We start from the raw sequence: 14,685 nt of genomic DNA, 5'->3' as shown, positions 1-14,685 counted from the left end.
ACCCACTTCAGGTTTGGGTCAACCTGACACGACCCATTATCTGCTACTAGCGGGTAGCAGTGCAGGACATGGTGGGTTCGTCATTCGCAGCGGGACGCGGTACTCAAACATGCAACGGCGCAGCGGGCAGGCGGGAAGTACCGCGGCGGGCAGATGCGACATGCGACTCGCAAAAAGATGCATGACACGTGAATTTGCAGCGCAACTTGGGCAACTTTGGTCAGGCTCGGTCAGGGCGGGCAGCAAGTCATTTCGGGTCATTATCCACTAGTAACACTTTTAATCCTATGAAAACGTAAAATCCTAACCAAAGTAAAAGAAAATTGTATTAAATTAGGAAGGTGAAACGAATAACGTTATCCACCACTAGCACGTTTAATCCAATGCAAAATAAGAATCTTGACCCAATGGAAAAGAAAAATGGAATAAACTAGGATAGTGCCACGAAGGATATTATCCACCACTATCACAAAAGGAAGAATCCCAACCTAAAGGAAATAAAAATTGGCTTAAAACTATAATGGTTGAACGATGTGCATTATTCACCACAAGTACGTTTAATTTAAAGTAAAGAAAATCATTGCCTAAAGAAAACAAAAATTGGATTAAATTATGATGGTGCGATAAAGGGCGTTATTCACCACTAGCACGTCATATCCTAAGAAAAAGAAGAATCCTAACATAAAGGAAATAAAAATTGGATTAAACTAAAATGAGTTCACGAAGGGCATTATCTACCACTAGCACGTTTAATCTAAAGGAAAGGAAGACTCCTAGTCAAAAGAAAAATAAATAGGATTAAAATAGAATGATTCAACGAAGGACGTTATCCACCACACAAAAATCTAATCTTTAGGAAAAGAAGAATGTTAACCAAAAGTAAAACAAAACATGATTAAACTAGGGTTGTGCCATGATGGGAGATATTCACTACTAGCACGTCAAATTTTCACGAAAAAAATAATGCTAACCTAAAGAAAACGAAAACTAAATTAAAACTATGATGGTTCCACGAAGGGCATAATCAACCATTAGCACATTTAATCTTAAGGAGATGAAAAATCCAAACCTAAAGTTTAAAAACAGTGGATTAAATTAGGATGGTGCCACGAAGGGTATTGTCCACCCCTAGAATGTCTAATCCTACAGAAATGTAGAATCCTAACCTATAGAAAAGAAATTTCGAATAAAGTTAAATGGTTCCACGAAGCGCGTTATGCACGACTTGAACATCTAAACCTTAGGAAAGAAAAAATGTTAACCTAAAGGAAAAAAAAACTAGATTAAACTAGCATGGTACCATGAAGGGCATTATCCACCACTAGCACGTAAAATTCTAAGGAATGATATAATGCTAACTTGCAAAAAAAAAAAAAATTGTATTAAAACTAGGATGGTGCTACAAAGGTTTTTAGGCACCACTAGAATGTCTAATCCTGAGGTAACAAAAAATTCTAACCTAAAAAAGAAATTGGGTTAAACTAGGATGGTGTCACGAAGAGCATTATCCACCACTAGCACTTCTAAATCTAAAGAACAGAAAAATCCTAACCTAAATGAAAAAAAAAAACTAGAATAAACTAGTATGGTTCCATGAATGGCGTTATACATGACTAGCACATCTAATCTTACGAAAAGGAAGAATATCTAACCTAAAGAAAAAGAATATTGGATTAAAATAAGATGGAGCCACAAAGGGCATTGTCCATCACTAGCACGTGTAATCCTAAGGAAAGAAATATTTTTACCTAAATGAAAAGAAAACCAGATTAAACTAGTATGATTCCACGAAGGGCGTTATACACGACTAGGATGTCTTATCCTATGAAAAGGAAGAATCCTAACCTTAAGGAAAAGTATATTGTATTAAACTATGATGGTGCCACAAAGGGCATTGCCCACCACTAATATGTCAAATCCTAAGGAAGAATCTTAACATAAATGAAATGAAAACTAGATTCAACTAGTATGGTTCCATGAACGGCATTGTACACGACTAACAAGTCTAATCCTACAAAAAAGAAGAATCCAAACATAAAAGAAAAGAAAACTAAATTAAACTAGGATGGTACCAGTAAGGGTATTATCCACCACTAACACGTCTAGTCCTAAGGAAAGGAATAATCATAACCTAAATGAAAAGAAAACTGATTTAAACGATGATGGTGCCACAAACGGCATTATCCACCACTTGCACGTATTATCCAATGGAAATTAATAATATTAACCTAATGGAAAAGAAACTGGACTAAAATAAGGATGGAGCCATGAATGGCATTATCCACCACTAGCACTTTTAATTTATATGAAAGGTAAAATCCTAACCTATAGGAATAGAAAATTGGAATAAACAATGATGCTGCCATGAATTATGTTATCCACTACTAGCATATCTAATCCTATGGAAAGGAAGAGTTCTAACAAAAAGAAAAAGAAAATGTGATTAAACTAGGATGGTGCCACGAAGGGCATTATCCACCCCTAGCACGTCATATCCTATGGAAATGAAGAATCATAAAATAAAGAAAATAAAAATAGGATTAAACTAAAATGATCCCACGAAAGGTGTTATCCACTACTAGCACATCTAATCCTAAGGAAAGAAAAAATTATAACCTAAAGCTAAAAAAAACTGGATTAAACTAAGATGATATCATGAATGCCGTTATCCACCACTTGCACGTCTAATCCTTAATAAAGGAAGAAAGCTAACCAAAATGAAAAAGAAAATTGGATTAAACTTGGATGACACAACGAAGGGCATTATTCACCACAAGCACGTCTAATTCTAATGAAAGAAAGAATGTTAACCTAAAAGAAAAGAAAAATTGGATTAAACTAGGATGGTGCCATGAAGGACGTAGTCCACCACTAGTATATCAAATCATAAGGAAAGGAAGAATATTGACGTAAAGGAAAAGAATTTGATAAAATTAGGATGGTGCCACAAAGGGCATTTTCCACCCCTAGCTCGTCTAATCCTACGAAAAAGAAGAATCCTAAAATAAAAAAAAAAAAAAGAAATCTAGATTAAACTATTATGGTGCCACAAAGGGCATTATGCACCACTTACTCGTCTAATACTAAGGAATGCAAGAATCCTAACCTAAATGAAAAGATAATAGGATTAAACTAGTATGGTGCTACACGACATGCACGTCTAATCCTACTAAAAGGAAGAATTCTAACATAGATGAAAAGAATTTTGGATCAAACTAGGATGGTGTCATGAAGGCATTGTCCACCACTAGTATGTCTAACCTATGGAAAGAAAGAATCCTATCATAATGAAAAAGACAACTTGATTAAAACAAGGAAGGTGCCATGATGGGCGTTATCTCCCACTAGCACTTTTAATCCTAAGAAGAGAAAAAATCCTAATCTAAAGGAAAAAAAAAAGATTAAACTTCGATAGTGCCACGAATCGCGTTATCGAACCCTAGCTCATCTAATCCTAAGAAAAGTAAGAATTCAAACATAAAGGAAAGGAAATCTGGATTAAACTAGGATGGCTCCGCGAAGGGCATTGTCCACCACTACCATGTCAAATCCTATGGAAATGAAAATCTTACCATAAATGAAAAGAATCCCAGATTAAACTTATGGTGAGCGTTGTATACAACTAGAATGTCTAATCCAACGGAAAGGATGAATTCTAACCTAAAGGAAAATTGGATTAAACAAGGATGGTGCCATGAAGGGTATCGTCTATCACTAGCACGTATAATCCTAAGAAAAGGAAGAATTCATACCTAAAAGAAAATAATAGTTTTAAACTTGGAAGGTGCCACGAAGTGCGTTATCTATGACTAGCACGTTTAATCCTAAGAAAAAGAAGAATCCTAACTTAGAGCTAAAGGAGAATCCTAAGTTAGAGGTAAAGGAGACTAGATTAAAGAAAGTTTGGGGCCATGAAGGGCGTTATCCACCTCTCTAACACATTTAATCCTAAGGAAAGCAAAAAATTCTAACCTTAAGAAAAAAAATTGATTAAACTAGGATGGTCCATTGAAGGGCGTTATCCCCCACTAGAGTGTCTAATCCTCACGAATGAAAGAATCCTAACCTAAAGGAAAAGAAGACTAAATTAAGCAAAGATGTTACAACTAAATGCATTTTCCACCACTATCACATCTAATCCTAAGAAAAGGATGAATCCTAGCATAAAAGAAAAAAAAAATTGGAATAAACTAGTATGGTGCCAGGAAAGGTAATGTCCAACACTAGCACATCTAATACTTAGGAAAGAAAAAATTCTAACCTAAATGAAAAGAAAACTGGATTAAACTAGCATAGCACCACGAAAAGGCATTGTGCAAGACTAGAACATCTAATCTTACGTGAAGGAAGAATCCTAACATAAACGAAAAGAAAACTGGGTTAAACTGGGATGGTGCCACGAAGGGCATTGTCCACCACTAGTACGCCTAATCCTAAGAAAAGGAAGAAATCTAACCTAAAGGAAAAAAAATAAATTAAATTAGGATTGTGCCACGAAGGGCGTTATCTACCGCTCAGTCATCTAATCCTAAGGAAAGAAAGAATCATAACATAATGGAAGAGAAAACTAGATTAAAACTAGGATGGTTCTACGAAGGGCATTATCCACCACGAACAATTTTGATCATAAGGAAAGATAAAATCATAACCTATGGGAAAAAAATTGGATTAAACTAAGATGGTGCCACAAAGACTGTTATCCATCACTTGCACGTCAAATCCTTAGGAAACGAAGATTGCAAACCTAAACGAAAAGTATATTGGATTAAATTAGGATGGTGCCATGAAAGGCGTTATTCACCACTAGCACGTATAATTCTTAGGAAAGATAGAATGCAAATCTAAAAGAAAAGAAAATTGTATTAAAACTAGGATAGTGCAACGAAGGTTTTTAAACACCACTAGCAAATTTTAATCCTGAACCAAAAAAATCCTAGCCTAAAAGAAAAGAAAAATTAGATTAAACTAGGATGGTACCATGAATGACATTATCCACCACTAGCACTTTTAATACTACTGAACAGAAGAATCCTAATCAAAATGAAAAGAAAATTGGATTAATCTAGTATGATTTTATGAAGGGCGTTCTACACGACTAGAACGTCTAATCATATAAAAAGGAAGAATCATAACCTAAAAAAAAAAAGAATATTGGATTAAACTAGGATGGTGCGACAAATGGTATTGTCCATCACTAGCACGTCTAATCCTAAGGAAAGAAAAAATTTTAACATAAATGAAAAGAAAACTGGATTAAACTAGTATGGTTCCATGAAGGGCGTTATACACAACAAGTACGTCTAATCCTATGAAAAGGAAGAATCTTTAGACCAAAGGAAAAGAATATTGGATTAAAATAGGAAATTGCCACAAAGGACATTGTCCACCTCTAGCACGTCTAATCCTAAAGAAAAAAGAATCCTAACCTAAAGAAAAATAAAACTAGATTAAAACTAAGATGGTGCCATGAACGAAGTTATCCCTCACTAGCACCTTTAATCCTAAGGAAAAGAAAAATCCTAACTTAAAGGAAAAAAAATTGGATTAAAATAGGATAGTGCCGCGAAGTGCGATATCCACCCCTTCCTCGTCTAATTAAAAGAAAAGTAAGAATCCTAACCTAGAGGAAAAGAAAATTGAATTAAACCAGAATAGTGCCACAAAGGGCATTGTCCACCACTAACATGTCAAATCCTAAGGAAAGAAAAAATCCTAACCTAAATGAAAAGAAAACTAGATTAAACTAGTATGGTGTCATGAAGAGAATTGTACATACTAATAGGTCGAATCCAACAGATAGGAAGAATCCAAAACTAAAGCATAAGAAAACTGAGTAAAAGTAGGATGGTACCAAGAAGGGCATTGCCCACAACTAGCACGTCTAGTACTAAGGAAAAGAAAAATCTTAACCTAAAGGAAAAGAAAATTGGATTAAACTAGAATGGTACCATAAAGGGAGTTATCCACCACTTGCACGTCTAATCCTATGGAAAGAAAGAATCCTAACTTAATGGAAAAGAAGCTATATTAAAATAAGAATGATGCCACGAAGGACCTTATATACCAATAGCACTTTTAATCATAATGAAATATAAAATTCTAAGCTATAGAAATAGAAAATTGGATTAAACTAGGTTGGTGCCGCAAAGTGCGTTATCCACCACTAACATGTCTAATCCTACGAAAATAAAGAATCCTAACAAAAAGGAAATGAAAATGTTATTAAACTAGGATGGTGCCACGAAGGACGTTATACACCACTAGCATGTCATATACTAAGGAAAGGAATAATCCTATAACAAAGAAAATCAAAATTGGATTAAACTAAGATGGTGGCACGAATGGTCTTATCCACTACTAGTGTGTCTAATCCTAAGGAAAGGAAAAAATCTAGCCTAAAGGAAAATAAAACTAGATTAAACTAGGATTGGTGTCATGAATGATAATATCTGCCACATGCATGTCTAATCTTAGGGAAGGAAGAATGCTTAAACTGGATTAAACTTGGATGGTGCAACTAAGGCCATTATTCACCACTAGCGCGTCTAATTCTAAAGAAATAAAAGAATGTTACCCTAAAGGAAAAGAAAATTGTATTAAACTAGGATGGTACCATTAAAGACGTGGTCCACCACTAGATTGTCTAATCCAAAGGAAAGGAAGAATATTAATCTAAAGGAAAAGAAAACTATATTAAATTAGGATGGTGCCACAAAGGGCATTATCCACCACTAGCACGTCTAATCCTACGGAAAAGAAGAATCTTAACCTAAAGAAAAAGAAAACTATATTAAGCTATTATGGAGATTATCCACCACTTGCTCGTCTAATCTTAAAGAATGAAAGAATCCTAATCTAAATGAAAAGGAAATATGATTAAACTAGATGGTGCTATGCAGGGCGTTGTACATGACAAACATGTCTAATCCTATAAAAAGAAAGAATCCTAACCAAGAGGAAAAGAATTTTGGATTAAACTAGGATGGTGTCATGAGGGGCATTGTCCATCACTAGCACATCTAATTCTAAAAAAAAGAAGAATCTTATGCTAAAGGAAAAGATAACTGGATTAAAACTAGGATGGTGCCACGAAGGGCGTTATCCCCCTCTAACATTTTTAATCCTAAGGAAAGGAAAAATATTACCCTAAAAGAAAAAAAATTAAATTAAACTAGGATAGAGCCATGAAGCGCGTTATCGAACCCTAGCTCGTCGAATCTTAAGGATAATAAGAATCCTAACCTAAAAGAAAAAAATGGAATTAAACTATGATTGTTCCACGAAAGACAATGTCCACCACTAACATGTCAAATCCTATAAAAAGGAAGATTCCTGCCTAAATGAAAAGAAAACTAGATTTAACTAGTATGTTGGGCGTTATACAAGACTAGAATGTCTAATCCTACAAAAAGAATGAATCCTAACCTAAAGAAAAACTGGATTAAACTAGGATGGTGCCACAAAGGGAATTATCCATCACTAGCACGACTAATCCTACAGAAAGAAAGAATTCTAACATAGAGGAAAAGAATACTAGTTTTAAACTTGGATGGTACTACGAAAGGCGTTATCTACGACTAGCACGTTTAATCCAAAGGAAAATAAGATTCCTGATCTAAAGGAAATGGAAACTGGATTAAAACATGTTTGGGGCTTTAAAGGTCGTTATCCACCTCTAGCACATTTAATCTTAAGAAAAAAATTCTTACCAAAAGAACAAGAAAATTTGATTAAAGTAGGATGGTGCAATGAAGGGCATTATCTCCCCACCAGCGCCTCTAATCCTAAAGAATGGAAGAATCCTAACCTAAAGGAAAAGAAGACTGGATTAAACAAGAATATTATTGCAAAGAGCATTTTCCACAACAAGCACGTCTAATCTTATGAAAAGGAAGAATCCTCATATAATGGAAAAGAAAAGTGGATTAAACTAGGATGGTATCACGAAGGGCGTTATCCACTCTTAGTACATCTATTCCTAATGAAATAAAGAATCTTAACATAAAAGAAAAAAAACTACATTAAACTAGTATGGTACCAAGAAGGGAATTATTCACCACTAGCACATCTAATCCGAAGGAAAGGAAGAGCTCTAACCTAAATGAAAATAAAATTGAATTAAACTAATATGGTGTCACAAAGGGTGTTGTGCACGACTAGAACGTCTAATCATACAGAAAGGAAGATTTATAAACAAAAGGAAAAGAAAACTAAGTTAAACTAGGATTGTGCCACGAAGGGCATTGTCCACCACTAGCACGTTTAATCCTAAGGAAAGGAAGAATTATAACCTAAAAGGAAAAGAAAATTGGATTAAAACTAGGATAGTGCCACCAAAGGCGTTATCCATCACTAACACTTATAATCTTAAGGAAAGGAAAATCCTAACCTAATGGAAATGGAAATATAATTAAACTAGGTTGGTACCACAAAGGGCATTATCCTCCATTAGCACATCTAATCCTAAGGAATGGAAGAATCCTAACCTTAAGGAAAAGAAAAATGGATTAAACTAGTATGGTGCCACGAAGAGCATTGTCCACCACTAGCACGTCTAATCCTACGGAAATGAAGAATCCTAACACAAATGAAAAGAAATTTGAATTACACTAGGATGGTGCCATGAAGGGTGTTATCCACCACTGGCACGTCTAATCCATCCTAAAGAAAGCAAATATTCTAATCTAAAGGAAAAGAAAACTGGATTAAAACAAGAATGGTGCCACGAATGACGTTTTACGCCACTAGAACGTCTAATTCTAAGGAAAAGAAAATCCAAACCTAAAAGAAAAGAAAATTGGATTAAATTAGGATAGTGCCACGAAGGGAATTATCCACCACTAGCACATCTAATCAAATGGAAAGAAAGAATCCTAACTTAAAGTAAAAGAAAATTGGATTAAACTTAGATAGTGTCGTGAAGGGTGTTATACACAACTAGCACGTCTAATCCTACTAAAAAAAAGAATCCCAAGCTAAAGGAAATGAAAATTGAATTAAACTAGCATAGTGTCATGAAGGGCATTGTCCACCACTAGCATATCTAATGCTATGAAAAGGAAGAATCCTAACCAAAGGAAAAATAAAACTGAATTAAATTATTATAGTACCATGAAGGGTCTTACACACGACTAGCACGTCTAATCTTAAAGAAAGGACGAATGTTAATCTAAAGGAAAAGAAATTTGGATTAAACTAGGATGGTGCCAAAAAGTGCATTATCCACCACTAACATGACTAATTCTAAGAAAACAAAGAATGCTCACCAAAGGGAAAAAAATAAGATTAAATTAGGTTTGTGCCACGAAGGTCATTATCCACCACTAGCATGTCCAATCTTATGGAAAGATAGAATCATATTCTAAAGGAAAGAAAACTTGAATAAATTAGTTTGACGCCATGAAGGATATTTTTATGCATTTTATTTTCTTCTATTTATTTGCCCCTGCTAATTTGAATTGATCTTAAGAAAATACCAAGCAAGGAAAACCAAACTAGAAGATTGAAGAATGCAATTCACTACAGGAAAATCACTAATTTTCGGCGGAATTTTCCGGCGGCTTTCCGGTGCTTTTCCAGCGATTTTATCCCACGTAAATGTCCGACGGTTTTTCCTGCAGCTTTTTCAATTTTCCGACGGCTTTTAAAAATTTAATGAAAATGAATAAAATTTTAAGAATTTAAATGATTTAACAAAAAAATATTAAAAGTTATATTAACTATTTAATTAATTTTCATTTTAAAATTAATTAGTTAGTTAATTTTTATTTTATATTAAATATTTTTTTAATTTAAATTAATTAGTTACATTTTTTATAAAATTAAAAATTAATTGATTTTCATCTGAAAATAGTTTAAATAAAAAATATTGACAAAAAGTACGTATTTACATCTTCAGTAGTTCGGTCGGTTGCTGGAAATTCCTCCCAACCGTCCGGGGTTCGAACCTCACCGTAGACGCGGGGGAGCGGGCACACAGCCGCAGGAGCCGGGAGTGCGGGAGGGCTGGCCTGCATGTGGGGGAGCTGGCGGAGAAGGGTGGTGGCAGAGCTGCGCCGGTAGTAGGGTGGAGGGCGCAGCGCCGGCAGCGCCACGAGCGGGGTGTGGCTGGGCAGCTGGGGATTTTTTTTAATTTGTCTGGCGGTTTAAGACCGCCGGCAAGCCGCCAGATTAATTTGCCTCCAGAAAAAATTGCCGGAATTTATTTTCCGATGCAGTTTTTACCGGCGAGATTTTAACCGTCGGAAAACCGCCGCTAAATTACAAAACCGCTGGAAAAGGCTCAATTGCCGCCGAAACAGCCGCCGGAAATGGGTGATTTTCCTGTAGTGATTTCCATTTCTTTTGCCTTATTAATATGCATTTCTTTTCAAAAAAACATCATCAATGTTGGAAAAGCTAAGGATCAGTATGCAATTATATTTTAATTCTTGCAACCACTTTCTACTGTTGCTTGACCAATTGTTTGTAAAATATAATATGATAAAATATAAAAAGAGTCAGGAGCCAAATTTTTTGCCAAATATACCATATAAATAGTATTAGAGAATGATTTTAAAGACCATGAGTTGCATTATGAATTTACCATATTAACCTATGTAGAGTTTGTAATTTCCTCTACACAAGAAGCAAAGGAATGTGTGCTACGAGGATACTATATATGGCTAACCATGATACTAGTCTTGGCATTTCCTTCAACAAAGAGCTAAAGTATGCATGTTAGCTTTGATTTTCTACATGGGATACAGCCAAATCTTTTTTCAAAATTGATGGCAGTGAAATAGATTATATCCAGATTCAACAAAATTAAGAACTAATATAAGTTGTGTTGGGCAATAAGTAAAACCTAATGCTTGAACAAAGAGCAAAAAAGAACAAAGAAGGAAAAAAAATCAATGCATAAAAATTGATGAACGAATTGTAATCAATATTATATATCAGTGAAATAGATTATATCCCGATTCAACAAAATTAAGAACTAATATAAGTTGTGTTGGGCAATAAGCAAAACCTGATGCTTAAACAAAGAGCAAAAAAGAACAAAGAAGAAAAAAAAATATCAATGCATAAAAGTTGATGCATGTATTGTAATCAATATTATATATTTCACTGTGACATAATTAAGAAAAAATTAGTGCTTAATTCTTATGATAAATCATAAAGATAGTAACTCTTTCATTTTAATAAAAAGAAAAAAATCTTGGACAGCAAAAAATACAATAAGATATCAAAATGTCGTTAAAGAAATAATCTACGAATATTGAATACATTTTTGGGTTTCTACCCCCTTTTCAATCCCCATGATGAACTTGTCATGAAGGTTAACCAATGGTTAAATTTGTTATGTATTTTTTTTGTAGGACAAAAATTAAGCTACATAAACTAAAAAATTGGACAATAAAAACTATATAAGTATACTTATGTACAACAACAAGAACATCAAGCCTTTATCCCATATTTATCCCACATAAGTATGTTTATGTGAAAAAATAAAAGAAACTTTAGCATTACAACTGAGTGATGAGAGCAAAAATGACTTTTTATATGACTGACTTTCAAAAATCTTGTTGAATCTGGATATAATCTACATAGAATGATCACTAATTTAAATTATAAGTTTATATTGGATAATATATATCATAGGACCCACTAGTTGCATTATTAGACCTGATAAAAAAAGATAGAAAGAATTGAATGCAAATTAACATATGTAGTTTTTAATAATGTCCTATATCATGGACGACATACCTTTCAATTTATTGGTCCTTCTAAAATTCCTTGTTTCATAAGTGTAAACCAATGCATATATGATGAACAATAAGATCAAATGAATTTGTTTTAGAATTATATATGCAATTAGAAGTTAATCTAGAATCTAATAAATAAAGCCATTACTTTTCTTAAGCGCTCAATTTTAGTTGACAATCCAAAAGGTTGTCAACACATGTTATTGCCTGAAGAGTATAACCTTTTAAAAATCTCTAAATTAGAGAGAGAGATTTAAGAAAATCAAAGGTTCCTAAGAAGAGGTCTTAAAAAAAATGCGCCTATAGTGCCCCAAAATAAGGACTTAACAAGATTTGCCCACCAGAAAAAAAAAAATGGAGTTGAAGAGTCGATAAGTAAAATATATAAAAATGGAACAAGAATAGTTAGAATAAAAACTAAAATGACATAAACATCACGTGAAAGTGTAGACTTAAATGTGAAACAGCAATGATAATGCCATTACTCAATATTATTTCATAATTAATGAATAGATCAAATGAGAAACTAATACTAGAGCAAAAGGGTAAGAGTTCCTATGTGCATATGAGCAATCACGTCCAAAGAAATATGTAAAAAAAATAACATTGAGCTAATGAACTTAGGAAAATAAAAGAAAATAGTTTATTGAGATCTCATTAATGGAATCAGCATTTATTCAACAATGTGCTGGATAAAAAAAAAAGAAGATATGCAGAGAAATTTAATAAAATGGGGAAAATTTAATGCTATTGTTCAAGTAACCAATTTGCTCACTAGACATGCTAGAAACACAAGCATCACAAGGCTTTCTCCATACTAAATAGCCAAATGGGAAAGCTTAATAATAGTCGTACTGCTATTTCACAAGAATAATTAAAGAAGGGAATAAAATAGCCAATCTTAATACTTATAACACGAAACAAACAAACTAGGCCAAAATGATACAACTTGGACTCCCGAGTTTATGTTTTTTATGATAATAAATATTATTGATTACCTCTTTATTTCTCCTAGTATTTGTAGTGCATATTTGTTTTTGTTTGTACTAGCATTTTAAGTACATCTTGCACCATTCAATGAAGATTCAGGGCTCAAGATTGGGAGAATAAGATGAGTTGAAGGAGACAGTAATATTCATTTATTTTAATTTTAGGGGTTGAGGTTTCTCAAAAAAGCAACCTCCTAAGGTTAATTACATCCCCAGTGAGCCCAAGAACCCTCTTGATTATAGAATTAATGCTCATGCTCAAATTGAATAGAAGATATTGATGTTTAATGAGGTGAAAGCCAAAATTATTGAACTATTAGGAAATGAGAACTAACCTACTAGGTAGGTATATCCACGGTCAAGATCTCATGGTTTTGTTGTCCCGAATTCATCGGTTTACTTAGTCTACTTAGTCAAATGATGACTAGAGAATCCCTGCCAACATCCATAGGACCTCATCCAAGGCTACCTCATAGACCAAGGGTGTGGACTAGGCTAGCAGACTGGAATTACACTCCACTGTTGTATAAGGTAATAACCCATACTGGACTTATACTACCGCGCGGTCGTACCTGCCGAGGCTGATAAGGCTAACTAGGCTTTAGGGTATCATGGGAAGGAAAGAATGTATTGTATCCATATGGCGGAGAAAACACCCAAAATGAGGCTTATAACTCAACCATGTGTGACCTAGAATGTCCAAATATTTTGAAAAATCCCTTCATTGTTGTAGAAGAGATGAGACAGATACAGATATCTCAATGTGCTAGAGAAAATATCAAAATGAGTGGAATCTTCATTCTCCTCAGTTTGGCAGAGGAGGCATCCAAAGTATGGGACTTATAGCTCAATTTGTGTGATTGAACAAGCTCGGATGTCTCTTCAATGTGGTAGAGGAGATGTCAAAATGAGACTTGCAACTTACTTAGGTAGCAACCAAGAAAGCCCATATGTCAACTCAATATGCTAGAGAAGACATCAAAGGAGTAACATAAACCTTAGGAGTCCCCTCAATGTTGTAGAAATGGCTGAGGTGATGTGAAATGATGCAAAATTATGAGACTTACAGCTTGATAGTTATACTATCAAGTAACCACAGGAATCTTCTCAATATGGTAGAGAAGACATCTTGATCTCATGTAACCAAGAAGGCCCAAACTATATTTTCAATGTGATAGAGAAAATAGTAGCCTTGCCTTACATCCTACTTGGGTTAGGAATGCCAATCGATTCAACTAGTTGTATGTGAAAAGATAAAATGCATCATTTCTAAGGAGGAACAAGATATGGTCTAGACTGACTAGATGAAAAATAGTGCCTAAGTGTATGTTTAGTGAAATTATGTCTAGGATGTCTACCCTAAGATATCAGTCCTAAACTACATGTAGAATCGCGAAGGGTATAACATGCTAGAAATCACCAAAGGGTAATAGGCTGACTAATATAGGGTGTCAGCTATAATTATAAATGAGGGGGACCCTATATTTTAAATTATCCTAGATAACAAGTGAGTGTGACTCGACTCTACAAAAAATAATCAACGAAGTGTGAGGTGTCACCAAATTGGTATTGTCACATAACTAACCTAGTTCCAAACAGTAACGATTATTTATTAAATGGTGTGAATCCTAATTATTATATTTTTATAATTTGATAGCATGCGGTTCACTAAATAAATATTTTGATATTTTCCAAGAAAATTGTCAAACCGATTAGCATTTTTTATAAATATAAATTTTATTAATATCCTAACTGTTACGTGCATGTGATCAAATGGTAAGTTTTTCGTTATTAAATTATGCGGCCCAAGTTCGAATCACAGCTAGATAGGTGTAATATTAAATATAATTTTTTAAATTTTAAATTTTAAATTTAATAATGATAAAAAATAATAATATACTTTTTAATATAATATTTCAAACAATATTTAATATAATAATATCACTAAA

Source organism: Dendrobium catenatum, unplaced genomic scaffold (genome assembly GCF_001605985.2).
Source record: "Dendrobium catenatum unplaced genomic scaffold, ASM160598v2 fragScaff_scaffold_920, whole genome shotgun sequence".
NCBI lineage: Eukaryota > Viridiplantae > Streptophyta > Magnoliopsida > Asparagales > Orchidaceae > Dendrobium > Dendrobium catenatum.
The sequence above is the reverse complement of the archived record's forward strand: the minus strand, read 5'-3'. Positions refer to the sequence as shown.